We start from the raw sequence: 18,647 nt of genomic DNA, 5'->3' as shown, positions 1-18,647 counted from the left end.
TGAGCCATATGTGCCTATGTTAGGTAGAATTTGTGGGGTTTTTTTCCTTTATAATTGCTGTCTTAGATTCAAACGTCTTAGACAGTAACTATAGTTGCAAAAAATTCTCAATACCACAGAAAAGGAATAACGGGTTTGTGAGAATTACAGATTATTTTAAGGCCTCCATCTGAAGGTATGTGTGCGGCGAGGTGTATCTGGCCTTCAAGGTCAGCGTCCGGCTAGCTGAGGTTAAGGCCGACACCCAGCTGCATAACCTGCCAGCGCCCCTCGGCGTCGCAAGGCCTCGGGCTGTGCTGGCTGCGGACTGGATCGCTGCTAAACGACGAGAAGGAAGGAGCTGGACACTCACCGGGGGCCAAACAGGTTTATTGGAAAGCCCACGATGCCAACCACGGAGTGACCCCAAAATGGAGTCGGGAGTAGGGTTATCAAGGGAAGGGGCGGATAAGGGAGGGGTTTACAAAAGACCAATAGAGTGAGGAGAGGGGATGAACTTAACACAAATGAGATAGTAGAGAACCCAATAGATACGAGATATGGGAGGGCCCCCGGGACCACAGCCAACCACAACCCCCAAAGTGGAGAAGCTTCTGGAACACTAGGTGGAGTGGGGGGGTGATTGACTGGACCCAGGGAGGAGAAAAAGCATACATATAAGGGAAAAAGGGGGAGGAGGAATTATATAACCTAAAAGATTGACAATACACGTAGCAAGGGTTGCTAAGGGAACAACATAACTGGCAGGGCGTGGCGGGAAAACTGGGGAGGGCAGAACCATTTTACACAAAATAGGGGGAGCAATACATCAAATGGGGGAGCAATTAAATAAAATAGCCGAACGCACTACAACAGTGTGTGTACGTCATATGCAGTGGGAAGAGTTTCAAAAGTTACCATTGCCCTTGGTTCCTCAGGTGGTGTTCTCTCACTTCAGGTAGCCTTGCACTGAGACTCAGGGATCCACATGCTGTTTGCACAGCCACTGACTGCAATGTACTTGGTGAATGAAACATGTGGGGGGACAAAACAGCTGCTTGCAGTGACAGAAGTTCCAGATCTTTCTAGTCCTTTCAATAGATTCTTTCTGTTGGTAAGCGTCTGTCCTTCAAGCCTTTTCATTTTAGATCATCACTGATAGACAGCAATGCATTTTACAGTGCTCTTGGAAATAACTTCCATAAGTACTTCCTCAAAATATTGGTCATTGTCATAAATGAAAGAGTCTGGGTGGAATTTACTAGTTTGGAAGGTACTAGCATTGGTAGTTGGGTAAAATATATTTCAGGTTCTTTTACTTAACGACTTCAATATGGGAAAAAAAAGATGCTGTATTATTTTTTATCCAGATGTCAGAGAATTGTTCACTAAGTGCATAACCTTGACACTGTTTATTTATAAAGTTTTTAATTAAAGTTGGTATTCAGAACTTCCTTCCAGCAGCTGTTGAGCAGTGATTTCACTAGTGGCCCTGACAGTTTGAGTGTCTAAATCTGAGAGACAGGAAATCAGTCTGCTGCTGTATGCAGACTTGTAGTAGAGGGTTTGTTAAAAACATATATACACATCCTAACTAATTTTTCAAAAATACTTCAATGTTCTAAATTAAGTAAGTTACTTACAGACTTGGAGGATAAGAACTAAAACCCTGATGCAATCCCAGATGAATTTATCAAAATTCTCTTGACAGCTTTAGAGGTGCTTTAGATATGGATAAAAAGCAGCTGAGGGAGGTGACAGTAAAAATATTATGCTACAAATATTTCAGCATCTAAGTTATTCAGTTAAGAATTTGCCTTCTTTTTTTTTTTTGTTTCAGTTTTCAGCAGGTATATGTGCAGTCAAGTTCAACTGGCATGAATTATAAAATATTAAAAAGAAATAACTTTCAAATTACATCCAAGTTGAAAATCCTAAAATGAAATATTCTTTAGTATTTACTATAGAGCAACAATATGATATAGCATACATAGAAAAAAAGCATATCTGATAGTAAAATTGTGGTTTTGTGCTTTTAAACACAAATCTTTAACAATCTGCCATTATCCTCCACCTGTCTGTTCTTGTGATTTCCTCATCTGACAAAATGCCACAGACTCTTTCACAAAAAGTTAAAATCTGTTACTTTTTATATGAATCTGACACCATATCCTTGTGGTCAGTTTAAGACAGTCAGCAAGTCAGCACTTTACATGTGCATACATATCCTTTGACAAATAAAGGGGGGAATAAACAGTCTGCTAATTTGTGAGATGAAGTTAGCACTTTAGAAATCAACCTCCTTCCTTGGTCTAATGCAAATAAATAAGATATAGTCATTTCAGTGCAGATGAAAGAACAGTCCTTTTGACTGTTCCCTTCTGTCCCTCAGGAAGGCTGCACAAACCACAGTACCTGTATATTTATTCTGCCTGAGGAATATAAGCCAAGCAGCAAATGGAAGGACACATCTCTGCTTACATTCCACACATACACACGCCAGGATAAGACTTGCTTTCAGTGTAGTTCTGTGAAGCCACACATTTCAGAACAGCCACCTGTGTTTTACAAAGATACAATTCATACCTGCCCTTGGGGGGCATATGGAGCCAGAGCTCTTCCTGAAAAGGCTGCAGCAACATCTCATCTATTTGAAGTTCTTGACATCCTTTTAAGGCCACGAGAAGGAGATGGGTTTGGCAGCTCCACGTGGCTCCCACACTGGAGGGTCTTGTTTGTGCTAAAACATTCCTGCTGCCTGTCTAAATGCTGCACTTTAGATGTGGTCAAGTGCACAGTCAAAAAACAGTGGTGACTCCTATCAGATGATTTGTAGGGATCAAAGAAGCAGGATCACTTTGAGACAGAGAACTTTTGAGAAACAGAAACTGAGGCAAGAAAGCAACAATAATTTTCTTAAATGCATTTTTTTTTTCATAAAGAGCTTCACATACTGTTCTTTAACTCATATCCACCTGTGACCTATGCAATATTTTTCTTCTTTAATTGCAAACAAAAGTAAATCAGTCCCTCAATATTTAGATTGCAGATGAATATTCATCAGTGGGTGAAACCTGAAAATATGCAATTCGCAGATTAGGTCCAAGACTTTCAAAACATTATCACCACCCAGTGAACTCATCTGTAAAACTATGCTTCAATTCAGTACACCTTTGCATCCTTAACAAGTTATCTGTCTATAAAAGTTGCCTGGTCCCAATACATACGTGAACTTTAGTCTTCTAGTGCTTGTGAAAGCCTACAGAGACTCATTCATCAGAGGTTGCTCCCTGACCTAGAGCTGACTACAGCTTTAGTTCCCATTACTTTTTCATGAAAGTTCTCACTTAACACTATGTGCATAGAATGAAATGTTTCCATTAAAAGTCTTTGAAAACATATGTTTAGCAGGACCTGCTGTTCCTGTCTTATTGCATTGTATCAGTCAGGAGAAGAGCAAAGATCTTGAAGAATGTTTCCTGTGTATTTTTGAAGCAGTTTGGAAGGTGGTGTTGTGTTTTGTTGCCATCAGTGATTGTAGGCTCTCTGTCTCTGCATCTCCAGTTATGTCCTGCTCATGTTCTGAGATAAGGGTTTCAAAGAATAAAGCCTTGTAATGGGAAAGTAAGGTTCAGAGAACAGGAGGATCTCTAATTGCTATTATTCTCATGGAGAAAAAGAAGTTTAGCCTTCTCTTTCTGATAAAGAGAAAATGCTCTACTTAATGAATACATTGATTAAGGAAATGCCTGGTCTTTGTATGACTGATTATGGTTTTACCTCTGTGTTAGAGCAACAGGATGAGGTTTCATGAGGCTTACAGTGGGGACCTAATATTGTATCATTTAACTGGCAAATTGTATTTCTTAAGTAAGTTTTACACTATCTGCAGGCCAAAGACCGACTAAAGGTTTTGGGTTTTTTCCCCTCAGCATTTGAAATAGTTTCCAGCCAAAATCAGACAGCAGAGTAGAGATGGGGTGATGAGAGCTGTGCAATGTTGAGTTTAGTGAGATAGGCTTACATAACTGAGCCATGAGGTGTCCTGAAGTGGGGCATGAAAAGGTCAATGTGCCAGGGAGAAGGGCGTCAAAGGTACTCAGGGAAAATGGGGAATACTTTTCTAAATGATTCCAAATCTGCTGGTCTTTGGGATCTTGTCCAAAATGTGTGCTGGAAACGCCACCAATTGCTAATTTCTTAACAGCCTCTGCTTACATCTGCCCTCTGCTACAGGACAAACCATGCAGCCCTCAGTAGACCTAGGTAAGTGACAGCTAGGTATTTCATTTTGATCTGGGGAACACTCCCAGAGAGATCAAAAATAACCTTCAAACTTACTAATACAAAGAATTAAAAATATTAATACGAAGAATTAAAAATATTTAAGAACTACACCAGCCTGCAAGTTGAATTTGAAAAATAACAGATTAAATTGTTAATTACATTGGAAGTGGGGAAACTTATACAGGAGGCAATACTGCAGCAAAGAATTTCTTTCAGAATTAAAACAATCAGAAAATCATTCTAGTTTTATATGCGTGTATACATCTGTATATGTATATATATATATATAATACTGATGTACTACTGATGTAGGGCAATACAAATAAAGTACAAAAATAGTCATCTGAGACAAATTTTATTGATTTTTTTTCACTTTGACAGACATAGAGAGACAGATATTTATAAATGTGCCTCGATATTTAGAAATTTTAAATATAAACAAAAATATTATACTTTCCCCAAAGGGCATTTTTTACTTCTAAGGAGCTAGAAAAGTGATACTTAAGGAACAATGGAGAAAGAATAAACACATGCAGGATGACGATGGGGTGGAGCAATATCTTGGAGCTATATTTAACTAATCTTTCCTTTTTTTGATGTTTTGCTTTATTGTGGGTTTGAGGGTTTTTTCCCAAAGATATCTACTAGACAAAGACAATTCCTGTTATCTCCATTGACATCAAATAAATAACTAAAAATAGGATTTCTGAATAGAGAAAATGATGTCATGCTTGGAAGCAATGCTGTTGTTGACTTTAGCTGGGAGAGGCAGTATTCAGTGTGAGTGGTAGATAGTGATTTGGAGCTAGATCAAGTCAGCAAACTTTCCATTAGAGCCCTTGAACACTCTTGTTCTGCTTTATCTTTAATCTCAGCAGGCAAGTAGCTCCTCCACAATCACTAAAGGGCTTATTCTGTGTTCAGATCATCTCTATGAAGTAACTGTCCTCTCTAGATCTGGATTCTATTTCACTGCTCTCACATGAATCTGACTATTCCATTACTTTGTTCAAAGGTGAAACACAACAACTTTGATGAGTAATTTCTACAGTTTAAACTTCAGCATGTGCTGTTTCAGCAACATGATTTTTAAAAAACCCAAAGTTAATATTCCACAAGGAATCCTCAGACATTATAATTTTTTTCATTTATTTTTACCAGAACATGCATAATAAGCAACTCTAAATAAAAAATAAAACAAGATTTGATTATAGTTAATCAAAGTGTCATTAAAATTGATAATGCTATTAGTTTAAGTTCATAAAATGCAAGGGAACAAATGATCTCAGAAATTTGCTAGTTTTTTCAATTTATGATAAACTTCATTCTCCTTCTTTCTCTGTCTTAGAGTTTCATTCCCATTGCCCCTTCAAGCAGGAAACAAAGAGCCAAGCCCAGATTCCAGCATCTGGAGCTGATGTCACATCTGTTTAATAATCAGACTAAGGTTTTTCAGGTCTAGGAATTGTCTGAAGAATTAAAATGCATTTATAGCTTTTAAATGATCATCTTACATATTGAGAATTTCTATGGGAAGATGATCCTGTCAAACTAATACAACACTGTAAAAATTTGCCAGATGAACCCACTTTAGACTAATGAGTCTTTATTTTCATATACATACACCCATCCCCTCTGTAGATTTGAGTGTCGCAGACATTTCTCCACAGAAATCCTTTCTTTCAGATTTCTGCATCTTCGGGAGGCCAGAGGCCCCCGAAGAGAAGGTGAACAATTATTATCAGCTGCTGGGGAATGCAACAGGAACACCTTGATTGGCTCATTTTCTATGTTTATAATTAAGGGCCAATCACCAGTGCAAGCTAGGGGACTGAGTCCTTGGCCACAGCTTTGTTGTAGATTCTTTTCTATCTATTCTTAGCCTAGCCTAGCTTCTCTGCAAACCTCTCTCTATATTCTTTTTAGTATAACTATAATGTATTATATCATATATTAATAAATCAAGCCTTCTGATTCAAGATACAAGATTCACCGTCTCTCTCTCGCCAGCTGCGCCCATTCAGGTGCGGTAATAATTTGAGGACATTTGTGCATGTTCCAAATAAATACCATTCTTTTGAAGGCACAATTTTTTTTTACTGTGAAGACACCTAAAGCTTCAAGCATCCCTTTGAAGTGTGCATTGCCAGAGCTCCAGCACCTCGTCAGTAACCATGGTGTTTCTGAGAGCCCCTCGTTCAGGTACCTGTGCTGCCCACTGCTGTACTGGGCTGAGTATTCAGGAGCCAGGAGTGCTCCAAGAGCTCCCTTTATCTGGGCCAGTGCCAACGGCCTTGGTTCTAACAACCCATCTGAGATGTATCATAGTCTAGCACTTTTCTAGACTAATTAGCAATGTCTTGGAGACAGGTCAATAACTTCCTTTGCAGATGATTAAAAAGTTCTCAGGTAATGTCAGGGAGGGGAGTTCATTTGGCGGAGAGGTTGATTTTGGCTCATTATTTTACATTTGAAGCACCTCGTCATAAATTTCTCCACTAGGCTGACATTTTAGATTGCACCAATTATTCTTCATAGCTGAAGTTATCTATATTAAATTGTTACAAGCAGTCATGTGTAGCAATATATGCTTTTACCACATAGAACAAAAAATAAGAATAGTATTTTTCTAGTAGTAAGCAAATCATCGGGAGACTAGAGACAGTATTTGGACTTCATAGCCTCAAATTTGCCTCAAAGCCCTTCATTTAAAAGAAAAAAAGTTATGCAACACTTCAGCAGAATTATTCAGATGAATTATCTTAATCCCTTCTCCTTCAATTTTTAAATTTTATGAAAATTAGGAAAAAATAAAGTGAGTTTTCAAAATGAGTGTTGCTATAAGCCATTCTAAGCTGCATTGTTTTTTTGCCTGTAGGTCAAAAAAGATAGAAAAAGATAGAAAATCTAATTGTCTTTGAAGTGCCAGACTTTTTTCAGTACTGGATCTCATTACTATTGTGCTTCCATGACTTAGTTTTTCTCAAGTTTTGAGGCTTATAATTTTATATATATTATATAAAATTATATACCTTATAATTTTAACAAATTTATTCAAAATCCGATTAAGTTTCCCAACAGATAATTATAAAAAGTGACTCTGACCTTTTATTCATGACTCATATCATCAAGTTGTCCACTGTGACGTAGTTTTAAATAAAGTTTATTTTCCAGTTTGATCTAGTATTTAAAAACAACAAGACTTATGAGACCTGACCTCTTACTCTCTTTGTTCTATGCTAGTTTGTAACTTTAGATTAATACCCTTTCTTTTCACATGTGCAATGAGAAGCTGCAGAAATTAAGGGGAATATTCGCATAATGCAAAGACAAGATATAAATTGATTTCTCCTGGACTACTGCTTTCTTCTGACTCCATTTTGCAACCTGTAAAATGTGCAGTTAGTATTAATCTAATAGCAGGGCTTGAATGATTACTACCTTAGAGTTATGAGACTTTAAAAAAAGCTCTACAGTAGAAAAATAAATCACATTTTTCCTCAGCTCAGAGTGAGACAAGCAGCATGACTTGAGATAGTAATTTTATGAAACATGTTAAAGGTTAAAATAAAATTACTTATACCATTGGCCTCTCAATGGGTTTTACAGTCTGGCTAAAATTACTGGAGACCTAAAAATCAACTCATTTTGCATTTAACTGAAATAGCTGAGGAATTATACAAAGTAAAAAGAACTTAACAAACAAATATTTTGGGAAGTTTTATGTTCTTTCAAAAGGGAAAAATATTTGAAATGGAATGAAGCATTTTGCTCAACAAAAATGTAGGGTTTTTTTATTTCAGGTTAGTTAATGCTTTTTTCTAGCCTTCTTTTTAATTTCAGTCACATTGAAATGAAAAGTACACCTGTGTAAAAAAGGTTGAAATGCTTCATTTAAAAACTGTCAAAACAACATTTCTACATCTCCTTTTTTACCCTAACAGAAAATATACAGAGATGTCACTCAAATAATTGTTTTTCAATACTATCTTTAGTAAAGGTTCTAAACGATAATGAAGATTATTTTGCTCAACCCAGCAGGATAAATAAAAGTCTAAATGTAAACAGAAGAAATAATTGTTCAGATTATCCCACTTTAACCCTCAGTCACAGTAATAAACAATTTCTTAGTAATTTCACCTAGAGATGACTGTTAATCATAATTTTGGGTAACTTCAGTAACAAGGAGAGGGATGTGAAGAATTAAAGTATCTGTTTTCTCTAGTCAAAGTGCATTATCATTTTAGGTAGAAACAGATGCTTTTTTGCATATAGATCAGATCCTGCAAATTGTGGACTTATCATAGAAAGAGCCAGCAGTGAGTATTTCCTTGTCCTTTTGTTTTGAATGAACTATACAGAATATTTGAAACTTATTTCCTTTAGCTTCACTACACTGAAAACACACTAATCCTAATATTAATAATACTTCGCTAGCAGCCACAGTCAGAATCTGTCATTAGCATATTGTCATTTCATTTATTTCCTATAAAAGTAGGTAAATACTCATCATCTGAGTAATTTCATGTTGCACTGGCAATACAAAATACATTATAAAGAACAATCATGCTCTGATGGCATTGGATTACATAGTTTATTGGGTCTATTCCATCTATAATTTTCATGATGGCTTCTTGAGTGACTTATGCTGCACTAATCTGCTGCTCCATAGTTGAAATGGATTTAGAGCAAATCTTTCTCCACAGGTGGCATTTCCCAGTAATGAATCCTGCCATTCAATTATATAATCAGAGTAATTTCTTCATGTTAAAAAAAGACCCCTTCTTGAGTGGCACATAAATTACCACCGGATTAAATTAGTGCTACTGCCAGGGCTTTGAGATTTCTCCAGTTGACAGACAGCACAGTACTGCTAATGATGAAGAGAAAACATGTCAAATCAGACATTTTTCAACTTTATTTTTCCATCTCTTCACATTGGTTTCTTTGTACTTGCTTTTACAATATTGTGGGCTTTGAGTATCTTTGAAATTATTGTACCCAGGGTGCGCCCAGAGTCACCACAGGAGACTTTCAGTGCTTCTGTTTAGAAATGTTCATCTTTACTGAGGAATGACCAGTTGGGTTGAATAAGAAGAAAGAATAAATTTAAAAAAATAAATTTTAACACTAATAATATACTTGGTTTACAAATGGTAATAAACTTCTGCTGAGTATGTCAGTTTGATTTACCCTTCTACATCAAAGCTAGCACAGCATTAGAGAATTTGCAAAATCAGAGCTCTCTCCTGAGCGCAATAGGGTATCATATTTTGCGTACACAGGCAGTGGCGAGAATACTAAAACTACTAATTTGTTAACCTTAGACTTGGTCCCACGGTAAGCCCTCAAATAAAACAAACAAAAGATCTGTATGGCTTGCAGAGCTACTGCTGATGGATTTCTAGCTACTTTGTGCCTGTCATGCCAATCTTTCCGTGAAAAAAAAGATCCAGTTTGACAAATAAATAGTAAATATATAAATTAATTGAAAGCATAGTTTTTATTTCTTTAAGTAGAAGTGAAGGGAGGGAACACAAAGTGACACAAGCAAAAATAGCTAGTTGAAAGGGAGGAAAAGGGGCAAATATTTAAGTGTTTTCTATTGCAGTTGCGAAGCATGTTTGCTTTCAGATGTTACATTTTACCACAGACTTCATCACAGCAGACTAAAAGTATGCAGGGCATCTGTAAAAAGTTAATAAACATTGCTGTTGTTCCCGCAGAAGCATCTTAAACTGTACTAGCACTCTTGGTGATAGAGTTGGTGCTACAGCTCCCCTTTCACAGAGAGCTGAGCACACCTCAGCCTGACCTGGTGCACCTGTAGTGTGCACGTTCCCTTACCAGCAGAGTAACACCACCTCTCTACACAGGCTCACTGGGAGCCCTGCCTCACTCCTCTATTACCTGCTCCTAAGTTTCAACCCAAAGAAGAAAAAGAGAGTAAGGTAGTGTTTCACAGTGACACTTCCATGAGAGCTTCCACTTTTAAACAGTTTTTTTACAGCACGGAGAGCCAAGTCTTAGGTACATCTCTCCATTACACAAACAATGTCACAGATTCCACCCCACAGATCTTCCTTTCAGCTACTTAAAACCATTATCTATGTGCTTAATTACTGGATAAATGCTGGTGGATAAAAAAACAAACCTAAAAACAACCACCAAAACCAGAAAACTAACAAAATAAACAAAACAAACCACACATCTGAAACCCTGCTCTTTTGTTCTTGGTCCCATACCAACCAGTATCTGTTAGGACCCCTTACAAACTTCCGAGTGAAACAAAGGACTATTCTTTGAGCTCAAATGTTTCCTTTAAGAACATTTGCTCTTGAAAGACTTTTTCAGAATCTGTCCTGTTCCCTAGGGTCAATGCATCAGACAACTTCTTTGAGACACCTTTGACCTTAATTTGAGACATACTCAGTGGGTAACTGCCTAGAGACTAGGACATAATGCTTCACAGATCTGAGATCCAAACTTTTACCCTTCAGTACACAGCCCCACAAGAATGGCAGTGCCATTGTGGAAAAGCAGTCAGCTTTGATTCATACCTTTTCTTTAGGTACCAATACTACACAGAAAAAAACCTTCCCAGCAGACATTTAAGAAAAACTTCATTCACACAGAAAATTGCTTCCTGGACTTAGGAGACTGTACATGACCATGAAGGAGAGCAACAGCAACAGTAAATATAAACCACGGAGGGTAGCTATTCATTAAAAAGTTAAAAAAAAAAAAAAAAAAAAAAAAAAAAAGCTAGAGCACCGAACAAAATAGAGAGATAGAGAGATTATCACTATTCCAGTAAGTACTGGACAAATAACAGGTCACCAGGGATTTGCAAATTTCTGAGAGTAACAGAAAGCACGTGTACACACACAAAAATTTGTGAAAGATATCAGACGCAAAGGGTATAAATTTTTGTTGCTGTAAACTTTTCTTTACACCATTTTCAAAATCTATCTACTAACTTTTACAAACATAAGTTGAAGGAAAGCTTTACAGTATAATTTTATTGGTAATATAGTTATTCAAATTACTTTTTAAAAATAATTTATAGTTTATTCAATGCTACTTAATAAAAGCATCTATGCACTTCATACATATGTCTGCTTGACACATAAAAATGTGAAATTTAGTTAAATAATCTGTTAGAAGTTGTCACCCATGTATTGGTGAGCATATAAAATATATGACAATTTTTATATTACTTCAGTATCGTAGCCATGAATAAATTATCCTTTATAGAATCATAGAATGGTTTGAGGCAAAAAGCTGTTGAGTACCTGAGATTTCTCCCTCTCCTGACTTATCATGACTTCTCTGTCCAGGACCCACATTTTCCCTATTCTTTCTCTTCTCACTGATTTACATAAAGAATATTATTATGTTGATGTCCTTGATGTCCTTGGCCAGATTTACTTCTGCCACTGTTTTAGCTTTCCTTACCTGCTCGCTGGCTGCTCAGACAATTTCTTTGTATTCCTCCCAAGATACCTTTCACCACTTCCACCATCTTTAAACTACCTGTTTGTGTTTAACTTTGTTCAAGAGCTCTATTACCAATTTTCTGTCTGTAGGGATACATTTCTGTTGACTCTGGAGGAGAGAATCCTCAACTATCGCCCAGCTCTCTTGGGCCCGTCTTCTCTCCAGGGCTCCATCCCATGACAGTCTATCAAAGAGATCATTGAATTCTGCTCTCCTGAAGCTTAGGATAATGAGCTTTTTTTGTTGCCTCACAGATCTCAAACTTCATTGCTGAATTGTCAAAGCAGCCCAAGTTACCTTTGTCTTCACATCCCCCACTATCTCCTCCTTGTTGTTGAGAACAAGGTCCAGCACAGCCTTTCCTCGTTGCATCCTCCGTAACTTTGGGAAGAAGGTTGTTATCAATGCACTCTAGGAACCTCCTGGATTGCCTGTGTCCTGCCCTGAGGTCCCTTCAAAAGATGCTGGTGTGGTTGGAGTCCCCCATGAGGGCCAGGTCTTGAAAACACAAGGCTGTGCCTCTCTGTCTGTTGGGGGCTTCATTGTCTTGGTCTTCTGGGCCACACAATAAAACCACCTGCCTCTGTCCTCCCTTTAATCCTGACCAGAATCTGAATACCTTTGTTTGTAAAGCTCAGTACTGGTATGAGAATCTGGTGGTATTCAAACATTTTCATGAGTAAAAAAAAATTGTAGAAAACAGACAAGCACGGTGGAATGACAGAGCCATTGATAGTAGGATCTCTTGTTTATCAACTCTGGCTCACATTGAGTGAATAAACTATTCTAAATTCTTGTGCATATCCAAAGTCTTTCTTCCCCTTCCTCCTCACTTCCAGCCAGGACCAGTCACTTGAGCACACACTCAGAGCACACACATTTCTCAACAATTCTCTAAGATTTTATTATTGTGTGGTTTGGATAGGAATTTTAATTAGAATACAAGAAGTCTGACATTCACACAGACTTTTGAAATATCTTCTGCCATTTGTTGAAATACACAATGTACAATGACATTAAAGCAGAACTTCAGTTTCTCTTTTTCTTAATTGATTGCATTACTCCAAATAAATGCCCAAATATCAAAATTATGAGAACAATTGTATTATGACAAAACCAGGCTTATGTCCCGCTTCCCTCCTGCAATAAAACATGTATAAACAATGTAAAATAACTGCTTTGCTCTATCACCATCCACTAGCCATGTCTTATTCACCTTATCTACTTTTCTCATCACATTAATAATTGAAGGTCACATCACATGGGATCTTCCTCGGCCTTTCAATTGCCTGACTGAAAGGAGGAATATAGAATTTTCATTTTGGTGTGGAAGTCTCCTCATTTAACTATGAAGACAAAAAATTGTCAGGAGGCTTTTTTTTTATTGTTGGGGCTTAGTGGCTTTTTTTTTTGGATTTTGTTTGGTTTTTTTGGGGGAGGGGTATGGTTGTTGTTGCTTTGGTTTGTTTGTTTTGGTTTGGTTTTTTTGGGGTTGTGAGCCAGGTTGGGAGTTTTTTGCTCCCTCTTTTTTTTATACAGTGTGTAAGGAAATGGAATGTGTAACAGCACTCCAGGACAGTTTTTTCATCAGAAAAATGTTTCCAGTTAGTTTTCAAGCAGCATTAATTCATGATTCTGCATAACATTTGATGCAAAGTAGTCTTGCACTATGTAAATTCTCAAACTGTTGGCAGAGTTTTCTGATACCTAAATAAGATAAAGGTAATGACTGAAAAAAACTGCATAAAAATGAGGGTGAAATGCTTACACCGGAATAGAACTAATGATAAAATAATCAGGTGGAATTCATTTTTGATCTTTCTCTCTCTCAAAACTGGCATAGAATGTGGTCTTTATGGACTCTGAGCTTCCCACAGCATAAAATAACCATAATTCCGTAGGGAAAGGAAATATGTAAATTTTAAGAAAGAAAGAATAAAGATCAGCTATAAAAAATATAGCATAACCAATTGAGGAAATGACAAGGTAAGAAAGAAGGAGACAACACTACATTTTCCTCCTTTTTTAACGCTCTCAAGACCAGTGGTTTATGAAACCAAATTCAAGTCATAACCCTGACCCTTTTCTAATGGAAGCATAATTCTACATCTAGATCAGGCTTTTATTCTACCATTGGCTTGCTTCACAGTTTTTACTTCATTAAGTTTTGTCTGGGATTAGCAATAATTGGTATATTTAGGGTTGAAATCATTGTTGAGGATAGCTGGTGATTTAATGCTAAAGTAAACTCCTGCAAAGCTGCCTGTACTTAGGTTTTATATTCACAATAACTACTTGGTAAAGTACAAACATGGGACAGGAAGGAAGTATTATGTAAGAGGAAATGTGAAGCTGGATTGAAAATGTGATTCAAATATGAGTCCGGAAAGGGCAGTAAAAAATGATTGAGTTTTAGATAGTGCTTCTGCTCTGAAGATTTTCCTTGTCTGAAAGAAAACACAGGGCTAGTTTCAGTGAATTTGGCAGCATTAGGATTCTTTTCAGAATAAGCTGTGAGATAACTATGTGGAGCTTTGAAGACTAGACATAGCTGAGGTGGTTATAGAACAAAAGCATTGAAATGTGTATGCCATTGGGTTAGGCCTTCTTAAGGTCAGGATAGGACCCGTGGGCTGGCATGCTTGGACTAACTGGGGTTTGCAGATGCTATTTAAACCATCATCATCTGATTCAAGTAGGAGTTGCTTGGTTTATCAAGAACTATAAAATCAAATTCAGAGAAGATTTAAAATAAAGCATTCAATTTACCATAAATTCTTTTTGCATCTAGCTTTATTCATACTCCTTTTTTGGGGAGGGAAATAAGTATGGTACTCATACACTGGCTTTCACTTATTTAGTCTTTTTTATTGTGATTCTACCTTCTTTTCAAACAATGACATTCTTAAATCAACTATTTACTACATGCTGTGTACTTCTTATAAAATGCTTTTACAGGAAAGCCATTTTGTTTTTAGTTTGCCACTGAAAATTTTCAAGAAAATGACAGAGGCAAAAAAATGTCCCAGAACCTTGAACCATAACTCAGTTGTAAACGTCAGCTACTGTATTTCCTTCATATCTGTTTTCTGAGTACTGTTACAACAGCTCTGTTGCCATGGTCTTGTTTTTCTCTCAGCTGAGTTCATTCCCAACCATTGTAAACAAATTAACACAAATTATTAGTTTTCTCATTTTGGCACAATGACAGAGTGGTGTCTTACTCCCAGTCACATGAATGAAACACGTTCTCTCCAGCATTTAACACTTGACAATGCTTATCTTCCTTGAACTTTACTGAATGCATATGGTGTAGTCATTGTGGATACACTGGAGAAGCCCTTACTCATTTTCAACAACACTTACTCGTGCCTCCAGTGCCAGAGAAGTAATCTGGCTTCAAAGGAGTGCCAGCTGTATGGGTGCATCTACATTGCGTCAAGCTGATACAGTAGATTGAGGAATGTTTTATATTATGTTTTCAGATTTTTACAGCTTTGCAGCCAGGAGTGTGTATATTTTACATAAATATTGCAAAAAGAAACCAATAGCCTTGATTTTTGAAAGAAGCATTAAATTAAACAATGAACAGATGGAAGACATTTTTTTCCTTCTTCAACAGAATTAGGTGACATTTAAAATATTCTAGACACTGAATCTAATCCTTTTCTCTCATAACTGGCGTTACTCTTAGCCTTTCATTTTACTCCTTTAATAAAAAATATAATTATACTAAGACCATTTCTTCCTTTATGTTTTCATTGTTCTTTTTCTCAGTTTATTTCTGTGGAAATTCCTGAGTGAAAGGAAGCTCTGTTAACCTGTGTCTTCAACAGACACACACCCACCCCTTTCACTACATTTCAAAGCTTGATTTTCCTTCTACTGAAATCAAGGCTATTATATTCACATCTTTCATCCAACTCTGTCATAAATTCAGTGAGCCATACCATCTGAAGAGGTTTCTTTCTCTCTACTGACTATTAAGTTACTAGCCACAAATATCTTCATTAAAATAAATATGAATTCCATCTTCAGTAATACAGCCAAAATAAAAGAATGAATGATGTGTGCTTCAAATTCTTTCCAACTTTTTGCCCTGAAGAGTCAACTTCAGGAAATGCATGAACACGCTGCCCTATGAACTCCTTCCATTAATGCTCATCTCTTGCAGCTGGGAACCAGAACATCCCAGCACTGCATATAATAGAGAGGTAATCGAAATTATGATTTGAAGTTTGATTGCTTAATTCCTCTCTTTGACTTCTGGTTTTCCCTTGTTCTTTGGAAACATATTTATGTAGTAGTCAACAAATAAATGTCCTTGCGTTTATGCACAAACACAGCCATCTTAATTTCCTTGACCTGAAGACAGGAAACCTCGTATGAATTTGGCAGCACTCAACACAGAAGGGAGTGGTGAGGTGAACACTTGCCTAGCTCCCAAACTGAGTTAGAACTGTCCATAGAACACATCACCTCTCCTATACCTTTCAGTGTATTGCATGCCAAAGGATACATAATCAGATTACTGATATTACAAACCAAAGTGTTAATGAAATGCTACATTCTGCAAGAATGTCTTCCTGTTTTGACAAAGTCTTTTGTCTCCATGTTGATAATGACCTTTATCTTAATGAGAAAGAAGAGTATCCAGTTCTCTGTGAAAATCTAGTTTCTTTAATTATTTCCCATTAATTCCACTGCTTGCTAACACATGCTCTGTTATGCTATCCTTTGGGAAAACTGCTTCCTGCCCCTGTAAATCACCCAGGAAAAATCTTTAATCGTCTTTTACAGAAAGGTGTAAAAGATTTTACTCAAAGTACTAAAAAATGTGAATGGTTCGCATCTGCAGGTAAGCTTGTTTTCTCAGCCTCTCTTTACTTCTAGCTATTCTACAAGTACACTAAGCCATTCTTCCCTCTGTATTTCTTAAAACCTCACAACAGAACACAACCAAAAATAGTCTTAAGTTCTCATCATCAGCTTCCAAACTAATAAGCAGGCAATGGTATCTGAAATTCTTGCACCATATGATGCAGAGGGAGAGGAGGACATGATTAGAAGCATCTCTCCCTTGGAAACAGTTGTCTGTGCCTAGTTCCCTGATTAATGTCTTTAACTGCACTGGAATAAAGTTTCTGTTGAAAGGATTTGTTAACAGTGGCACTAATTTAATTTTTGCATGACCCTCTGTGACTTAAATTTTAGCTATACAAATGATGCTTTAACGTTTATACTATTGGTCTGGCTTGAGAGAAAGAGCCTCAGGCTAAAAGACATACCACAATAACAAGTCAATTTAAATCACTAGAAGCAATAAATGAAATGAAAAATTTCCACCTCTTTTTTTTCTCAAAATGCCTCATTTAAATATATAGTTTTCAAAATCTGTTCTTTTGAAAAAGTGGGGTTTAGTTTGTGCCTTTTTGATGAAAAGAGCTATATTGTAAGCATACAAAGCAGATGTTCATAGAAGTAGATACCTACATTATGTAAATATAGTCAACTGCCCAGCCTTTAGTGGATCTCCGTTAATCCATATTCTGGTATCAGGATAAATTTTGTTTGATGTATAAACAATGCTAATACAGCTATAGATGGCAGTCTATTTTAATAAGTACTACACTAGTAATCCTTACTTACAGTTTAATATGTATATTTAGACTCCTTTTGAGTGTTATTTCTATATATTATGAATTAGAACCAAATAAGTGTTTTTAAAATAGTACTTTTCCTAAGAAAAGTGTTATTTAAGAATTAAAGTAAAAACAGTAATGAGAACACTACTTTACAGTGATAAAAATATACTAAAGATGATAAATGTGAAATTTTGTAAATAGTTATGTCATGACTTCTCTGTTTCACATAAAAAATAAAGTCTCTCTCTTCAATCAGTAAAAAAGTTTCCCATCACCTCAATGGTACAGCATCAGATCTGTCAAAAACCACAATCCTCTTGCATTATATGTCTGTTCAGAGTATATTTCATGGGCTGTAAATCATCCTCAGCATTTCTCTAAGAAACTGCTCTGTTAACAAGTCTCTTCCATTGGCTAAGCAGCAGGCAGCCCCTGCAAACTCTGTCATCAACAGACCAAGAGTGCACCCACATTGCAGAAAGAGCATCTGAAAGAGAAGCTGAGGCATGGCTCACTTTAGCACAACTAGGAAGGAGGAAAGAAAAAAACCCCAATAATAGTAATAATAAAAAAGAAGTAAAATACTTTCTTAGAAATATATCAGTGTTGTCATTCCATAGCCTCACTGACACAACAGAACTATGAACAGCCAGAGCATATATAGAAAAGAAATAAAGTGCCACAAAAATTGTGATGTATTTTATTTTTTTCTTTTTCTCCTAGAGGACTTTACTGACTCTGAAAGGAAAAGAAATGCCCTACTGAAGTTTAAATATGTTTCATCCTTCGTAAATGTACACTCACCTGCAGAACCTCGCTTCAGGAATTACCTCAGATTGATGCAGGCATGAACAGTCAGCAGCCCGGAAAAACAGCTTACAAGTAAGAAAAATGTAGTACACCAAGCAAAACACAGCACAACATTGTGTTCTATGTGGAAGTGAAAAACCTTGGCCCTTGTATTTATCACCCCATTCCATTACCCGCAGCAGTTTATGCGAGGGCTGGTATGAGTAGGCATCAGAGGTGAATATTAAACACACAAGCAAGCTTTATAAATACAATATGGAAATCTGCCGTGGTTTCCTTGGCCCTGGAGGCTCCAGGCACGCCAAAGAGCCCCCTGGCTGATGCCCACCCTCCCCTGCAAGATGCCTTCTCCCCACCAAGCACCCAAGCACAGCGGCCTGCTGAAAAGTACTAAATCATTAAAAAAAAACAAAACAAAACAAAAAC

Source organism: Ammospiza caudacuta, chromosome 6 (assembly GCF_027887145.1).
Source record: "Ammospiza caudacuta isolate bAmmCau1 chromosome 6, bAmmCau1.pri, whole genome shotgun sequence".
NCBI classification, from domain to species: Eukaryota; Metazoa; Chordata; class Aves; order Passeriformes; family Passerellidae; genus Ammospiza; species Ammospiza caudacuta.
Note: the sequence above shows the minus strand (reverse complement) of the source record.